The sequence below is a fragment of the Amblyomma americanum genome, chromosome 5, assembly GCF_052857255.1.
Source record: "Amblyomma americanum isolate KBUSLIRL-KWMA chromosome 5, ASM5285725v1, whole genome shotgun sequence".
NCBI classification, from domain to species: domain Eukaryota; kingdom Metazoa; phylum Arthropoda; class Arachnida; order Ixodida; family Ixodidae; genus Amblyomma; species Amblyomma americanum.
The window spans coordinates 28,627,542-28,643,317 of NC_135501.1; the positions used below are offsets into that span (position 1 = coordinate 28,627,542).

The 15,776-nt window shown below is 47.1% G+C and overlaps 1 protein-coding gene across 3 annotated transcripts in view; it reads left to right on the forward strand.

The window, feature by feature from the left end:
* The first annotated feature begins 576 nt into the window (after positions 1-576).
* LOC144132355 (protein stum homolog) overlaps positions 577-15,776 on the forward strand; it is a 452,020-nt gene continuing 436,820 nt past the window's right edge. For 2 of the 3 annotated variants that reach the window (XM_077664695.1, XM_077664698.1), the window contains exon 1: positions 577-721. The gene's annotated coding sequence lies outside the window, so the exon portion shown is untranslated. The remainder of the gene's footprint in view (positions 722-15,776) is intronic. The other variant, XM_077664696.1, reaches the window with a different exon arrangement.

Consider the following 15,776-nt stretch of genomic DNA (forward strand, 5'->3'; position numbering starts at 1 on the left):
GTGTTGGTTGCGTGCGGATGGGTGTGCAATACAGACACATTCTTGTTTATTAGCTGGAACCTGTTCGCAGCGTGGTCCCGTCACCTCTGCAGCGAGATCAACCACTCGCAAGACGCTGCATTTCTTCGCTGCCACTGTGCTCTTTTGTTCCCCCCGCTAGCAAAGGGTCGTAAGGCTAGGAACCTGCGAGCTGCTTGCGCCTCGTACTCGGTTCCGCGTGTCACTGAACGCTGATCTCCTGACAGAGCGGGAATGACTGCTAGCGCATGACCCCTTGTTCTTGCTTTTTTTCCTACCTTCCAGTCACAAAATGAGGTCGTCGTGTTGTGTTTCATCGTTGACCTCCGTTTCGTGCCTCCCTCGAGAATAGGCTCGCGGGTGTGTGTTTTGATGACTCACAGGCTGGTTTTATATTAGGCAGCACAATAAAACCCAAAGTGTAGCACCGAGACAATTATAGATAGCGAACAAAAAATTCGAGAAACAGAGCCGAAATCGAGCGCTCTAGGCGGCAGGGGCGACGTCGCGCCCAGCACACCGACGCCACCTGGGCCGCGGCCCGGTCACGTGGCCGAGTCGAGGCACGCGCGAAGTGAGCCGCGGCGCCGCCCCGGCAGTCGTCTGGGCGCGCGCGCGCGCTGCCACTCGCCCCGGAGGAGTCTATTTATTTCGAGGAGGGAAAGCGCGTCAGGACCACGTGCTCCGCCGCGCCCAGTTCCAGGTGAGCGCTCGCTGGACCCAGCGCGCGACCCCGGGTACTTATCTTCGAACGGAGCCGAAGTTGACGAGCGTGGTCTCGAACTGTATCTGTAAGCGAGACCTAGACAAGACCTTCAATGCCAACTAGCCTAGAAGGTTTCTTCTCTGGCATAAGTGGAGAGTAGATCACAGCAGCAAAGCATACTGCTGGCTGGTTAGCTCAGTACTCTTGGTTAAAGAGCTCCACACAAGAGCAGGCTGAAAAAAACAAAAAAAAAACAGACGAACGTGACGGGCCCTCAGTGTTCTTTAAGGTAGTTGTCTTCCAAGACTGCAGGACCCAGCTCGTCATGTGTCGCGCACTTGTTTTAGCAGTTGGTTACGGCAGCAGGTCCACTTATCTAAACCGCTGAGAGTCCTTGCTTTTACTAAGCAGTAGATGAGTCCTGTAGATGACTGCCCTCACTCCACATAAATTCTATGGACTGTCGAACTGACGAATTACCTCACCTGGTACATTTACATGTGATTATTGTCAGCGTCTCATATTGCTACGGGTGAAATACGTAATTTTATTCATACAAAAACGAACATAAACCATGGAAGTGACGCGCGTCGTTCTACTCTCCAGTGCTACTGTACGGTTCCGTCCGTCCAGCTTTTCCAGCTATACCCGGTCGCTGGGCGGGTGGCGCCTCGACTATACATTTTATGTGACCAACGTCGTATGTGAACAATGTGAAGTTGGCGCTTGAACTTCCCCTCGACAGGCATTCGTGGTGTCAGGGTGGGCTGTATCTGTGGCTGTGGCAACGCCCCGAGATTCCGCGGTTTACATTTCCGAGCGATGAGGCGCCGAGGAACGCACGGCTGCGACTCATTACACGCAAGTCACTCCCCGGAGGTCGACGTCCAACGCCTTGCCAAGGAACTAGGCGGAGTGGCACCCTGCCAGGACGCGACAGAACAATTGGGCTGCTGGCTTTACTCGAGTTTCATTGTCGATACGCTGGATTCATGCACCTCGTTCGACACTACAGCTAGGTGCATCACAAAACCAAAGGTCCACACGTTTCGTCAGCTGGCATGTGACTCTATAAACAAACTCTCACGGGAGAACTTGCAGAGTGCCCTGTTTGGAAACGTTGACTCGCGACTGGAAATAGACGTTCAACTCTGATAGACGTTCAACACGGACAGATTTAATGCCAGTAACCGTTTACTGCCTTAAATTTTATTGGCATTCGCCCGTTCCTTCACGATCAATTTTTAATGCCATTAGCCTTACTGCCATTCGCTACTTACTGAGTTCGCCACATCTCATTCGCCTGAAAAACGCTTACCCTCGCTCCCATTTCACATGTAGAAAAGCGTGCAACTGTGTTAGTAACAACTTCCCATCAGACAGTAAACGGTTTATTCATAACTTTTAGCCAAATAATCTCACTTCTACTACATTTTCGAAGCGAATGTCGCCACTTTTGCTGGCGCTTTAGCCAGATACTCTCGGCGTGTAAGCTGACACGCGAGTTTATGTTTACTTTTTCCACTTAATGAAGATTCTACAGCAGCATTTCTTGCGAAATATTTGTATTACATTCGGGTAGCATTGCGATGATTTTGGACTCATTAGCAGTGTTTATAATCAGGCAAAATTTCTGACTGGCTTGCAGGTGTTGTTGTCATCGTGACGTGCGTATGACAATAAATCGGGACGTGTGGCACTAACTCGTAAAATAATGGCACTAACAAACTTGAGGCATTAGGCTTTCAGTGTAGTTTCATGTGCGGATGTGGCACGGGTATTAATGTGAAACGAGCGAAGTGCTGTATACAGCATTCACAGCACCATTGCTACGAGCGTTACAAGAAGCTGCACCTTTCGTCGGCTGGTCGGCTGGGCTCACTGAGACATGGAGGAAGAGAAGGACGGAAGCAGAGAACCCGCACAGTGCGACTTTTCAGTGCCGGCGGTGACGTGTGGGCCACGGGTCTAGAGCGACGTTGTTGCTATGTGCATAATACGCATGCCGCTTTGGGTGAATTTGGCGTTCTAAAAACATTCATGCGCTTGATTGGAAAGACGTGATAAGACGTGTGGCAAGGTTACAGTCACAGATTACTTGTCCAGGAATGGGCTTAATTGTTCTCCGCCGTGACTATCTCCGTGCTTCTGGCATTCAAAGGCAGCCACTAAAGACTGCGTGCTGAATGCAACTCGCAGGCTAATTAACTCAGTGGAAATCCAGATGCGTCCTTTATCTCACGGAGGTTTTACATACCGAAGACCTTGATGAATACTGACACTTCTGGAAGCAGATGTGCAGTAGCCGCACAATAATGAACCCTACCTTAACTCCACCATTTGATGTTGTGATCTTACGTCAGCTTTCAGCAGCCTCTATCGGCCTCACCACAAACTTACGTCGCATTGTTGAGGCTAAAGCCGGCGTCTTTACATTCCGTGCTGCTTTTTAATTCGACTTCCGTCCTGTTAGTTTATAATTCTGGTTCGGAAGCCTGCGAAGTCAAGGCGAAGCGTACGGGACACAGTTCAATATATTCGGCTGAAATTAAATGCTTTGAGCCCAACTCTAAAATTAAGCCAGACTAGTGTAGTAGGGGCATTTTCTGCCGATTACCGCTGTGCTGTTATATGTATGCATGAGCAGCGCGAGCCCTAAACATTAAGAAGACGGAGAAGATAGTACAGAGCGCTGAACTTGCAACTTGCACTTGAAGAAAACTGAACCCGCACATATGTACACGCACCAGGTAAGAGTCCGCCGAGGGGAGTAATCAAGGCGCGCGAACGAACTGGGCCCCACACGTTGTCCAGGGCATCTAAAAATAACAATAATCACACTATACGATGCGTTGCATGAAATGAAGTACGAATGACATGTGGAAAAAAGAAACGAAAATAGGTTTGAGGACTTTTACCTGGTGCGTGTATATAAGTGTGGGTTCAGGTTTCTTCAAGTAAAAGTTGGAAGTGGTTGTTGTTGTTGCCTCGGTGACATGGCACATACCCACGACGGTGGATTGGCCTGGGTTCAGTTGGGTGACCCCATAGAATAGGGTAAGCTGGTGTCAAGCTAATGATTGTGCCTTGGGTGAAATTTCAGAGTAATTTAAAAGAAAAGGAAGAAAGAAAATATCGGGAGAGATTATCTGAGAATTAAATAATTAACTATATGAAAGTACCCAAACGCTCTCTTAAATGCGGAAATTTTGGAAACAGTTAGCAAGGGAATCCGCCGGTGGCTGTTATATAATTGTGCAGGTATTCTCAAACTTGATGCACTGCAAAACCCCTGGCGCTCGCGCCGAAAGAGAGGGGGAGGGAAACCGACAATGTGAGACCCAACTTCGTAATGGGAATTTCTAGGTGTGCTCTTCTCTGATGTGCAAGCCTCCGGCAGGAGAGTAGAAGATGCTCCCATGTCTCGACTTCACCACAAGCCACACAAAGATTTGTGGGACTGAACCCGCATCTATATATGCACAGATTTAAACGGGGAATCCTGCACCGCATGAGCGTCATCGCTACCACACATTGCCGGGTTTTACACGCACGAGCCTTCCATGGGTACATGAGATGTCGGTAGTCAACAGTAGAGAGTAAGGAATCGTTGCACGTGGCGGTTATAAACCGAAAACCCTGAAAACTAGTCATACCGAACAGAACAAGATTACGGACGCTGCAGGCAACAGGTGCATTTAGAGCTGATTTTGCCAAAAAGTCTGCTGCTTCATTTTGTAAAATACCGCAGTGGCCTGGTATCCAAACGAAGCGCAACTCTTTCACCCATCCAGGAATAGAAAAATTTAGTGAGCGTCTCAAAAAAGCGTTTCGTGTGGACTCCAGCGCCAATAAAACAGAGACAATCTGAGAGGAATATCACCTGAGAAACAGTTGTGGGAATTTTCAAAGCGGCCAGCCCAAGAGCCATAAACTCTGCTAGAAATATGGCTGTGTAACCCGGGACTCTAACCGAAAAGCTCCACGAGAGAGACTCTGAAAAAATACCAACCGCAGCCTTCCGGCCGGCTCCAGACGCATCCGTAGCAATCACAGTATGGTGCGGGAAATGGGCAAGGCGATCAAAGAGGAGTCCGGTTAATGTCCTTGCAGGCAGATGCTTCGCATTAGGTGGGAAAATACAATCAAAAGCAATATCCACAGGGGATGCTGCCGAACCAAGTCTGCATTCAAAATTGAGATCCACACCAATGTTGGATAAAAGGTTCTGAGTAAAAACAACTTGAGGGAGGCGGAACCTTGGCCGATGAGGAGTGAGAAAGAGGGCTGGGTGCGAGACGAAAATAGGTGTAACCACACGAGGAGCCAACTCCTATGCCCGCAAAAAAGTCCTGACAGTTAAAAGGTGAAAACGGGAGTTAAGGTCGGGAATACGAGCCTCCAGGTACAGAACTGCGGTGGAAACTGATTGGGGGAGATCTAGGCAGAGGCGCAGTGCGCGCCTTTCTAACAGCAGCAACGGATGAAGATTATATTTAGGGGAGCCAGAAATTACAAAGTGGGTATGACATAGGCTTTGTAGAGGAATACAAGCGTGTCCCGGCGCATGCCAAATTTCCTATTACCTATTCCTAGTAGCCTACCTAGTGCACGCTCACCTTTCTCAACGCTAGTCTTGATGTGGGGCCGCCAATCCAAACTGGCATCATAAATGACGCCTAGATACTTCAACGATTCCACCTGAGGTATGCTGTCCGAGCGATAGTCGAGTGATATATATAGAGGCATGTTGGTTTTAAAAAACTAGCACGCTGCTTTTGTGCACATTTAATACCAAATTTAATGTATTCTGCCAAACCTCGAGCGCATTGAGGTAATCCTGGAGGGAACAATATAGGGCATGAACGTCTGCTGCAGAAGGAAAGATGTCTGTGTCGTCTGCATAAACATATACGGTAACACCAGGGTGTACTGGAACGGGTGTCAGAGCTGTGACTCTTACTGCATAGACAAGAGCTTGGTTGTTCAGCGATGCAGCTGTCGGAAGAGTGACCTTGGCAACATACCCGGCATCTGGTCGCCGACTTACACGCTCTACCACTATATCCAAATCTCCAACAGTTGGTACATTGCAGGGGTCGAGGATGCAGCGGGTCCACGCGGTAGACAATTGGCCAAATTTGCAACTCCGAGGGGCATGTGAGACCAGCAAAAGTTATGACTGACTTCGTTGCAACACGCACTCCAGCTATCTCGCGAGAGCAACGGTATACAGAAATAATTCCCGCCCCGGCTTCCTAGAGCGCCTCCAAAATTTCTTGAGTTGGAGATGACGGGTCCACTCCACGTACAATGCCCTTAGTGCACGCAAGCTGCTCAGGAATGAAGGCTTTAACCGGCAGAGAAGTGAAGGTATTATACCGGAGCAGACCCGACACACTCTAAAAATTTGCCGACTTACAAACAATGCCACGCCTCCCAAAAGGTCGCTCTTCGGAGATATCGAGAATGTGACCGGTTAGACTTTATTGTTGATGCTGTATTGTTTTCGGATTCTTCATTTTCAGAATTCCATCTCCAATCGGTACATGTGCCAAGGGAATTGAATCGACACCATTTTTTAGAAATGAATTAAAAGGCAAGCTTTAAGCCGGCAGGCTGGCGAACCAGGCTGCCGAGCCTCCTCTCGGGGAGGTGAAAGACATGCCTACACACAGTGCGTCGACAACCTTAGATGACCCGAGTCAGCAGAGCTACCCTGAACCTTGTGCAAAAACCCCACGAACGTGGAACGGCCTCACCAAAAGAAACGCCCGGCACCATCAGGAAACGAAGCAGACAGGCGGTTGTTGTTGGCCTCAAACAATGACAATGACAATGTTGGAAGTTCAGCGCACTGTATTATCTCCTTCTTCTTCCTGGTTTTTGTGTTCGCGCTGCTGATACTTATGGATAGCAACCTAGAACTAGCCCGGCAGACGGTGTTTTTTTGTTATATGTGATTTATACGTGAATATATATTCCAGGCTCGCATATATGTACCATACTCAAAAGGTGACTGAATAATTCTTAGTAGTGAGTTAGCGAGAAAAAATTCTGAAAGAATTCTTACGCCATCTTTGCAGTTAATGGCAGACACAAAACAAGCGGTTTGCCCGCGAAGTTCTCTTAGCCTAAGTGGGCGTTGCTTAAAGTAAACTTCTGATTGGAATATTTTGCAATGGTGGCTGTTAGTGATATGTTCGCCAAAAGTGCATGCTTGGGAGTCGCTAAAGCGCGTCGACAGAGCTGTGAAGTTTCATGTCGCAGCCGATACTTCACTCCTCAATTGGGCCCGAAAATTCCCTAATTCAGCTCTTTTTTCCTGTATCAGTTTGAAACAATGTCTAGAAAGTGAGACAGTTTTTAGAGCGCAGCTCGCATGCGCCCGTTAGTGGATTCCATGTCGTAGTCGTCGTCGTCGCCGGCGTAACGCGCAACCTGACAACAATTGGCAGGCAGTAGCAGAGCGAAGCGCCACCTGCCACGGCTAGAGTGGAGGAATGGGCGACCGGAAGGTGGATGGATAGATGGATGGATGGATGGAAGGTAGGAGCGTCCCCTTTGAAACGGGGCAGGGGTAGTTGCCACCATGCTCAGTTTTTCTCTCTTTATTTTCGTTTGACTGTGTTGTAAGCTATTAAATTTCGCCATTTTCTTTAAATAAGTCGTCCTATAATTTTAACCTTATGTCACACCTCGGCTTTTGAGCCACCAATCTTTCAATCGCTTTTTACTAATTTCCACCGCACATTTATTTGCATGACTATTGTTATCTCTAAACCCTATGCCCTCAGGAAGAGTGAATGTGCCTGCATCGATGTCAGGATGGATACAATCACATTTTAGTATGAGGTGCTCTATTGTTTCTACAGATTTACCACACACAGCACACTGTCGTCTTCTTCGTTAAATTTCTTTTTATAGCTGCACGTTCGAAGACGTCCTGACGTCCTTCAAAGAGTAGGGCACTGCCTCTTGAGTTATCATAAAACGCTTCTTTCCTGATCTGCTATTTCGATTATCGATATAGTTATACACTATGCTTCTTTGCCATTGAATTTATCCAATTTTCACCTTCCGCGTTTTTACTTGTCGTTTAATGCTCTGTCTTTCTCCGTCCCCGTGTCTGGCATACTTACTGGTTAGCTTCCTAGTTCTTTTCCGCCATTTTGAATCAACGCTCTTTCTGCGTAGGTATTTAAATACCTTAGCTGCCCACCTGTTATCGTCCAATTTCCTCAGGTGTTCTTCGTATAGTAATCTACACTGAGCTTTCCGTGCTTCGATGTCGAGTCCATATCATCCTGTACTGCCTCGTTTATGGTTTTTCCGTGGGCACCTAATGCTAATCTTCCAACAGTTCTCTGATTTACTTCTAATCTCGACTGAACTTCTGCCCCTAAGCTCAGAACCGCATTCCCGAAAGTAAGCCCCGGTACCATTATTCCTTACCAAATACCTCTCAGTACTTCATACCTGTTCTGCTCCCACAATGCCCTATGTTTCATTATCCCGGCATCTCTTCGCCTTTTTGCTATGAGAGACTGCTCGTGCTTTTCCGTGTACATCTGCCCTTCGTTTACCCATACCCCGAGATATTTGTATTCGGCCACTAGGGGTATTTCATGGTCTTGTATTGTAAGCTCCTGATAGTTGCATCGTTGAAAAATCATCACATCGGACTTAGTTGCGCTGAAACCTGAAACCTAGACTGTCTCCTTCGTCTCCACAGCAATTAACCAGAATCTTCCTGGCTATCTGCTAACAGTACAATAACGTCCGCGTACATTAAACCCTGTAGTCGTTGCTCAACAACCTTTCCGCCTAATATGTACGACAGATTAAAACATAGATTGCTTCCTTGTAGCCTTATTTCCATACTTATCATATAAAGCATGGACAGCAGAGGTGATAGAGGCCAACCTTGCCTTAGTCCTTTGTGTACCTGGACAGTTGTCGTACTCTTAATTCCTTCCCATCCTATTTCAACTTTATTTTCTCGATATATTTCCTGTCGAAAATCAATTACCTCATGACCGATGCCTTCATCTTTAAAAATATTCCGCAGGAGTTTTCTGTTCACTTTGTCGTAGGCACCGCTTATATCCAGGAAGGATAAATACAGAGGTCTGTTTTCCTCCTTGGCTATTTCTATGCACTGGGTAAGCACAAACAGGCTATCATCTAAGCGCCTACCACTTCTGAACCCGTTCTGAAGTTTTCCGAGTATTCTATTACTTTCTACCCATGACTGCATTTTTAATTTCACCGCCTGTGTCGACAGCCTGCACATAACTGATGTTATTGGTCGGAAGGATTTTATGTTCGTCTTATTGTCTTTCTCTTTATAAATCAAATTCATTTTACTTTGTTTCCAGCTGTGCGGAATTTGCTTATTTGTTATGTCTGCCTCTAATGCTTTTATCAGCGTTTCCTTGCCTCTTTGGTAAAGTTCATTAATTAACTTGATTGGAATTTCATCTATCCCTGCGGACGTGCATTTTGGAATACATGCTTCCGCCTTTTTCCAGTTCAGATTGGTCAGTGCTAAGCTGTTTTCTTTCGTCCTATCCTGTGTTTCTCCCTCATTTGGGGTGATTACTCTATCGTCTTTCTTAAATGACTCAGCTATAACTGACGCAATGTAGTTAACAGCGTCATCTTCCTCTAAACATTTTCCCTCGGCATCGTGAATCTGTTCCTGCTTTTTGTGATTCACTTTACCCAGCCAGTTTAAATGATCCCAGAATTTTCTTAACCCTCCTTTAAATGCATCGCGAAGTTCCGCCAGCCAGCGATCAGAGGACTGCTTCACTTCAGCCTGGACGAGGACCTGCACTTTGTTTATCTTTTCTCAATAGGAGTCCCATTGTTGGCCAACTTATTCTTCAGGTAACTGCGTCCTCTTTGCTTCTCTGTGTTCCCGTGATGCCAACTGTTGTTGTTCGATGGCCTCCCTAATTTCCTTATTCCACCAACTTCGTGGCTTCCTCTTTCCTCTCCAGCGATTTATTCCTTTTATTTTTGTATTAATGAGTAGTTCTGATCATAATCGAATTTTTTCCAAGGGATGTTTCTCTATTGCTTCCTCTATGCCGGCCGCTATTTGCGCTATTTGTTCGTCAATTAATTTTGCGTACTCTTTTTGACTCCCCTTCATTTCTCTTTTGAGCAGGGCTCCAAACTGTAGACTAATGCGCTTATGATCACTACCGAGGCTGTACTTCCCCTCTTCGTCAATTTCAATCATTGCGAGCTTGCTATACATCCCCTGCGAGATTAAGCAGTAGTCAATGGTCGTTTGCCTGTTACGGGATTCCCACGTGATTTGTCCCTCACACTTGGTTTCTCTACTTACAATAACTAGGTTGTGTCGCTCACAGAAATCTAGCATCAACTTCCCGTTACAATCTGTGTATCCATCCGGATCCTCGATGTGTCCATTCATCTCACCCAGCAGAATAATATCGGCAAATTCTCCAAACTGCTTTATATCGTCATTGAGACACTTAACTAGATCCTTGTTCTCTCTCCTGCTTTTGTCCCCTGTCCCTAAACAAACTACCTATATCCATGTCCTTTTACCGGCAATTTTACCTGTTCCCTAGACAGGTTGTTTGCAAGTTTACTTTATTCTTTGCCAATTTGTTCCTTGATGCACCAGCATACCTACCCCTCCTGTCTTGCTCTCCGTTGTTGTTCTGTTGCTCCCTTCCCAGATGTAGCCATTGATAAACGGTGGATCTTCTAGATTCCTGAGATGTGCCTCGCATAGTGCGTATAAAGCTTCTTCTTCGTCCTTAACTAATGTTCTATTTCTAACAACTTCGCTCTCTTTCTACCGCCTTGCATGTTTATGTACCTGATTCTGGTGTTAATTTTTTTGTACTTTTCTTCCTGGACCTCCTAGTGGCAATTTTATTAGCGTCAGCCTGCATTGTTACACTTTCTACTTTGCTTCTACCTATCCCTACACCCTGAGCCGCAGCGGACCCCGTAAAAAAGCTGCTGCCCGGCCTACCAGGCGCAAGCCCATCTCTGCTCATAGCCTTCCATTAAAGTTGATGGCGTTACATATTTAGGCGTTACATTTATCCAAATATTTAGGCCCCAAATATATTTGTGCATTCCTGTAAGAGCCTAGTTAGGCTTACAGTATGCTTAAAGAAATTTAAAAAAATGCCATCTCGTGTAAAGCCTCCGCCAAAGCCTGCTCTATGCACTTCCTTGTTTATGTCTGCCACCTCAAAGACTTTCTCCCGGCTTAACTTCCTTATCTCCCGATTAACAGCCACAGCGTCCTTGGCGATTTCTCTGTTCTGTTCTTGCACCTCCGGTACTGTGCCCACCACGATCTGAACTTGCTGTGCTATCGCCCTTAAACCGGCAACTCCTTCCGCTAATCTTTCCACTACTTTTGCGGCTTCGCCATTCAGAATATCATTTAGCCCCGCCGCTACTACTACCAAACTGCGCCCTGCAACATTCTTAGAAAGTTCGCTTTTTGTCTCTCTCAGTACGGCGACCATTTTCTTGCCGGGGAATGCTCCGACTGCTACCCGCTTATCACTCTTTACAGACTCCATTATAGTTCTTTTGCACCTACTCATATTTGAGCCACCACCGATAAGCACTATGCTATTCGCTTCCTCCATCCTAACTTCCGGATTATTATGCGGCCTCTTATCTGTGACTGTGACCTCATTCCTGGGAGTTAGCTTGTTCCCCTCCTCTCCATTGCCTCCAGACTTCCTGGTTGTCACGTGTGCGTAGCTGTTCCTGTCTGAACCTGTCCACGACACCTGCCTGCCCATTTTTTGCCTAAAATTTCCTGAAACACTGAAAATTTGCCTTTTAGCCAAATTAAAGCCCAGACATTCCCCTAAAAGGGGAATACGCCATATGGAAAACCATTGCGACACGAGTGAGTTACGTGGAGCCGCCGTTATGAGAGCGCTGCAGTCGCGACTGAACCTCAACAGCGCGTCTAGCGGAGAAGGCGAGCAAACGACAAGTGCGAGTGAGGGATGGCGACGCTGTACGACAATAAGGCACTGCTGTCGTTGAGTTTATGCAAGAGGCGTGAACGTTGCCACTTTGTCACTGTGGTGAGTCAGCATTCGATAACTATTACCCGAATGTTATAGTAAAGCATAACCGATCACCTCTGTAATGAGATGCGATGAGGAGAAAGTGGGCTGTTTGCAAGTTAATTCCGCACCGAGGTTCAAATGCTATTAAACTGGCGTGCAGAGAATTGATTTCCTGTTGAGAGAACTCATCAAAATAATAATAATAATAATTGGTTTTTGGGGAAAGGAAATGGCGCAGTATCTGTCTCATATATCGTTGGACACCTGAACCGCGCCGTATCGGAAGGGATAAGGGAGGGAGTGAAAGAAGAAAGGAAGAAATAGGTGCCGTAGTGGAGGGCTCCGGAATAATTTCGACCACCTGGGGATCTTTAACGTGCACTGACATCGCACAGCACACGGGCGCCTTAGCGTTTTTCCTCCATAAAAACGCAGCCGCCGCGGTCGGGTTCGAACCCGGGAACTCCGGCTCAGTAGTCGAGCGCCCTAACCACTGAGCCACCGCGGCGGGTTCATCAAAAGAACAGTTTCATATTTTGCGACTGAACTGAAGAAAAGAAAATAATAATAATAATTGGTTTTGGGGGAAAGGAAATGGCGCAGTATCTGTCTCATATATCGTTGGACACCTGAACCGCGCCGTAAGGGAAGGGATAAAGGAGGGAGTGAAAGAAAATTCGCAGATAGAGAAATGCGCAGAGCATAATCAACCCCTATGTATAGACTTTATAGATTGTGAGAAAGCATTTGACTCAGTCTTAACTTCAGCAGTGATGCAGACATCGCTGAATCAGGATGCAGAAGAGCCTTATGTGAAAATACTGGAAGGTGTCTACAGCAACTTCACAGCTACCGTACACCTCCATAAAGAACGAGGTATTCTTCACTCGTTTCCCTTCTGTGCGCGCCTCTTCATTACTAGGGATCCGCTTGCGTTTATTATGTACACTATGTAATTTGTAATGCGAAAGGGAGATAACCGATGTTCGTTGAGGGTAACGGACTGGATTCCTGGAGAAAGCTAGTGTAGCGCGGAGGAGCGAATATTTGCGCGGATAGGGTCGCCGCAGCTGGCGAAGGACAGGGTTATTTGTAGAGATACGAGAGAGGCTCTTTTCCTGCAGTGGGATTAGTGTGGCTTATGGTGATGTTGCAATTTGAATTATTTGATTATTATGTTTTACGTTTATGTTAGTGAGGCTGAGTTGAGGGCAGCCACCAGAAATAGCCCTGTCTTTGGAAATTATCGTACCGAACACGAGACCGTAGATCACTTCTCACGATTACCCTGGTTTCTTACGCGGCCGCCAAGTGCAGCGGGCATGCAGAGCACATAAAAAGGCAGCAAGTCATTGACAGTGCGTTAACGATATGCTTGCACGAGGCCGCTTTGCGCTGCTATGAAATTGATGGCCGCTATTGATCTTTTCCTTGGGAATGAAAGCGAGTGAGGGCGGCTTTTATTGGCAGGACACGTGGCATTGCGGACACGTGGCATTGCCAAGTGGCTACTTAAATTTGCAGTGCAGTTGCTAGCGCCAAGCTTGACATATGTGAAGGTGAAAATGAAAATTGGCTACATTTTACACTGCACGTCTGAACTCGGACTCAGTTTCTGTCTCATACAAAATGAAGTTTGAGTTCACTGTGTATTGTTGACGGAATTAGCATGCGTTTATTTTTGGTGCATTTAGCTATGAAACAGCAAAATGTTCCAGTCTGCCTTATTTATTTACAACACATCCTGCAGCACCCAAAAATTACAGGAGGAGAAAAGGTGCAAATCTAAAACACAATACAAATAGGCAAGCAAAGGAACAATGAAGTGATGAATGTAATACGAGGAATTTGACATTTCAAAACATGTTATACAAGTCACAAGAGGACAGCGCAAAGATAACTGTGAATTACAAATTATTAATCCGTTGAGTGGCGTGGACACCGTCAGCTGGCAAAGTGTTCCATGCAGATATTGTTTTTCACGTAATTAGTACGACATTTAATTTCTTGTACGAGAATTATTTTAGAGTGGATAACCGGAAGTGTATAAAAGTGCAAAGAAGCTATAAATGTAATGAGTAAATTCGACTTTATCGCTGTAATTTTTTTCTCGGGAAAAACAAAACCTTTTAGCGCGGGTATTTGCGCAAGATCTTGGTGTAAAACTTCTGCTGTCCAAAGTATAATAGAAGCGTCTGAGTGTAGTGCGGTGACGGCGCTGAGATCTGACACCCGCAAATCGAGGCAGATGCGCAGCCGACAGAAGGATTTGCCGAAAGACGCACCCAGTGTGGAAGAAACAGACAAGCATATTCGAAATATACGAACCTAAGTCATCTGTGCAGGCCAGAAAAATAAATCAACAAGGACGCGAAGGAGGCGGAACAGCTGAAGTGTCAGGATGGAAAAATAAATTTTTTTTTTCTTGCGGAAATTAAAGGCGCTGTGTCTCGTTTCTAGGCGGACACCTTAACCGCGCCTCAGGGGAGAGAGGGAGGAGGGGTGAAATAAGAAAGGAAGAAAAAGGTGCCGTAGTGGAGGGCTCTGGGGCAATTTCGACCTCCTGGGGATCCTTAACGTGCACTGACATCGCACAGTACACGGGCGCCCTTTGCGTTTCGCCTCCATCGGCGCGGGACAGCCGTGGCCACATTCGGACCCGGGTGTTCCGGCTCAGCAGCCGAGCGCTAACCACTGTCCGGGATTTCACCGCCGTAATGTGAGGGATGGCGTGGAAAGGGCTTGCGAGGCACTGGCAGCCTGCGCTCTTTTATCGGCTAAGGGAAGCGGGCGCCATGCCACCGCGCTTTCTTACGCGTTGTTGCGCTTCCTAAGACGTTCGGGTATAAAGCGAGGGACGCCGAGCGGTACGTGTCCGAAATCAGGCAGTGGCGGAGACCGACCGCGGTGAACATGCGCAGGTTAACGAGCTGCGGCCGCTGAAGCCGCTGTCTCCGTCACATGAGGAGAACTCGTCGAACTGCCTTCCTTCTGTCCTTTTTCGACAGACACGGTCACACCAGCACACAAATAGCCGAAAAGGTTATCATATCGTTAAAGGTTTCCAGAGCGAAGTTCCGCTCCGCATCCTGATCGATTCTGAAGTCTTTTCCACAATTTCCTGTTTCTTTTCGTTTGTCTGGACCATTCTTTTCATGTCCCCTCTTTTGGGATTACTCTTTTGTTGCACTGGTGTTCCTAAGGTTTACGCGACGCATAGGTTTTGTTTCCTGCAGCGTTGTCCATTAGCAGCACTTGGGGACAGCGCCGAGCCAGCGCCGCTAAGCCTAGCGCCCTATAGCGCCTCAGTGGTAGCCACTCATTCTGCTTCTTCCTTCCGTCACGGATATATGAACACGCTACTTTTTGGTTACCAAAGCCGTGCGTCCCATTGTTGCCGCGAACGGACCTACCAGCTCTTGTCCCGAATCGCTGGTCATGTGAGGCGACGACGCGAGCAGTTCGACGAGCTCGCCCCGATGAGACCGACTTGGAAGCAAATACGCGTACTCTGGTAAACGGTACGGCCAAGTTTCCGCTTATCAGCGCAGGCGCGACGTGTCACGCATTGGAAGCATGTTTCCCCGGGCGTACTTTCGAGTGGAGTGTATGCTCAGGTAGCCCTGCGCGAATGGTGGACCGTCGCGAATGGCACGCAGGAGGAGCCAAGTTTGCCTGGCATTAACGTCAGCTGGCACTCGCAGCGTGCGGGAGTCAACGCCCCGTTCCCAAGCCTGTCTGCAGCTTCGCGTTTGCCTCCGATGGTACGAGCGTCCCTCTGAAACGGGGTGATGGCAAGCTCCACAGGCTCAGATTGAGTTTAAATAATTTTTAAACTCTCTTCTTAAGCTAAATAACTGTCACGAAATAAATTCGTCTTTTAAGAACAACCTCCAATTGCTTTCAGGACAAACGTTTCTGACTCATGAAAACCCTCTCCTTATATCCCATCCCTA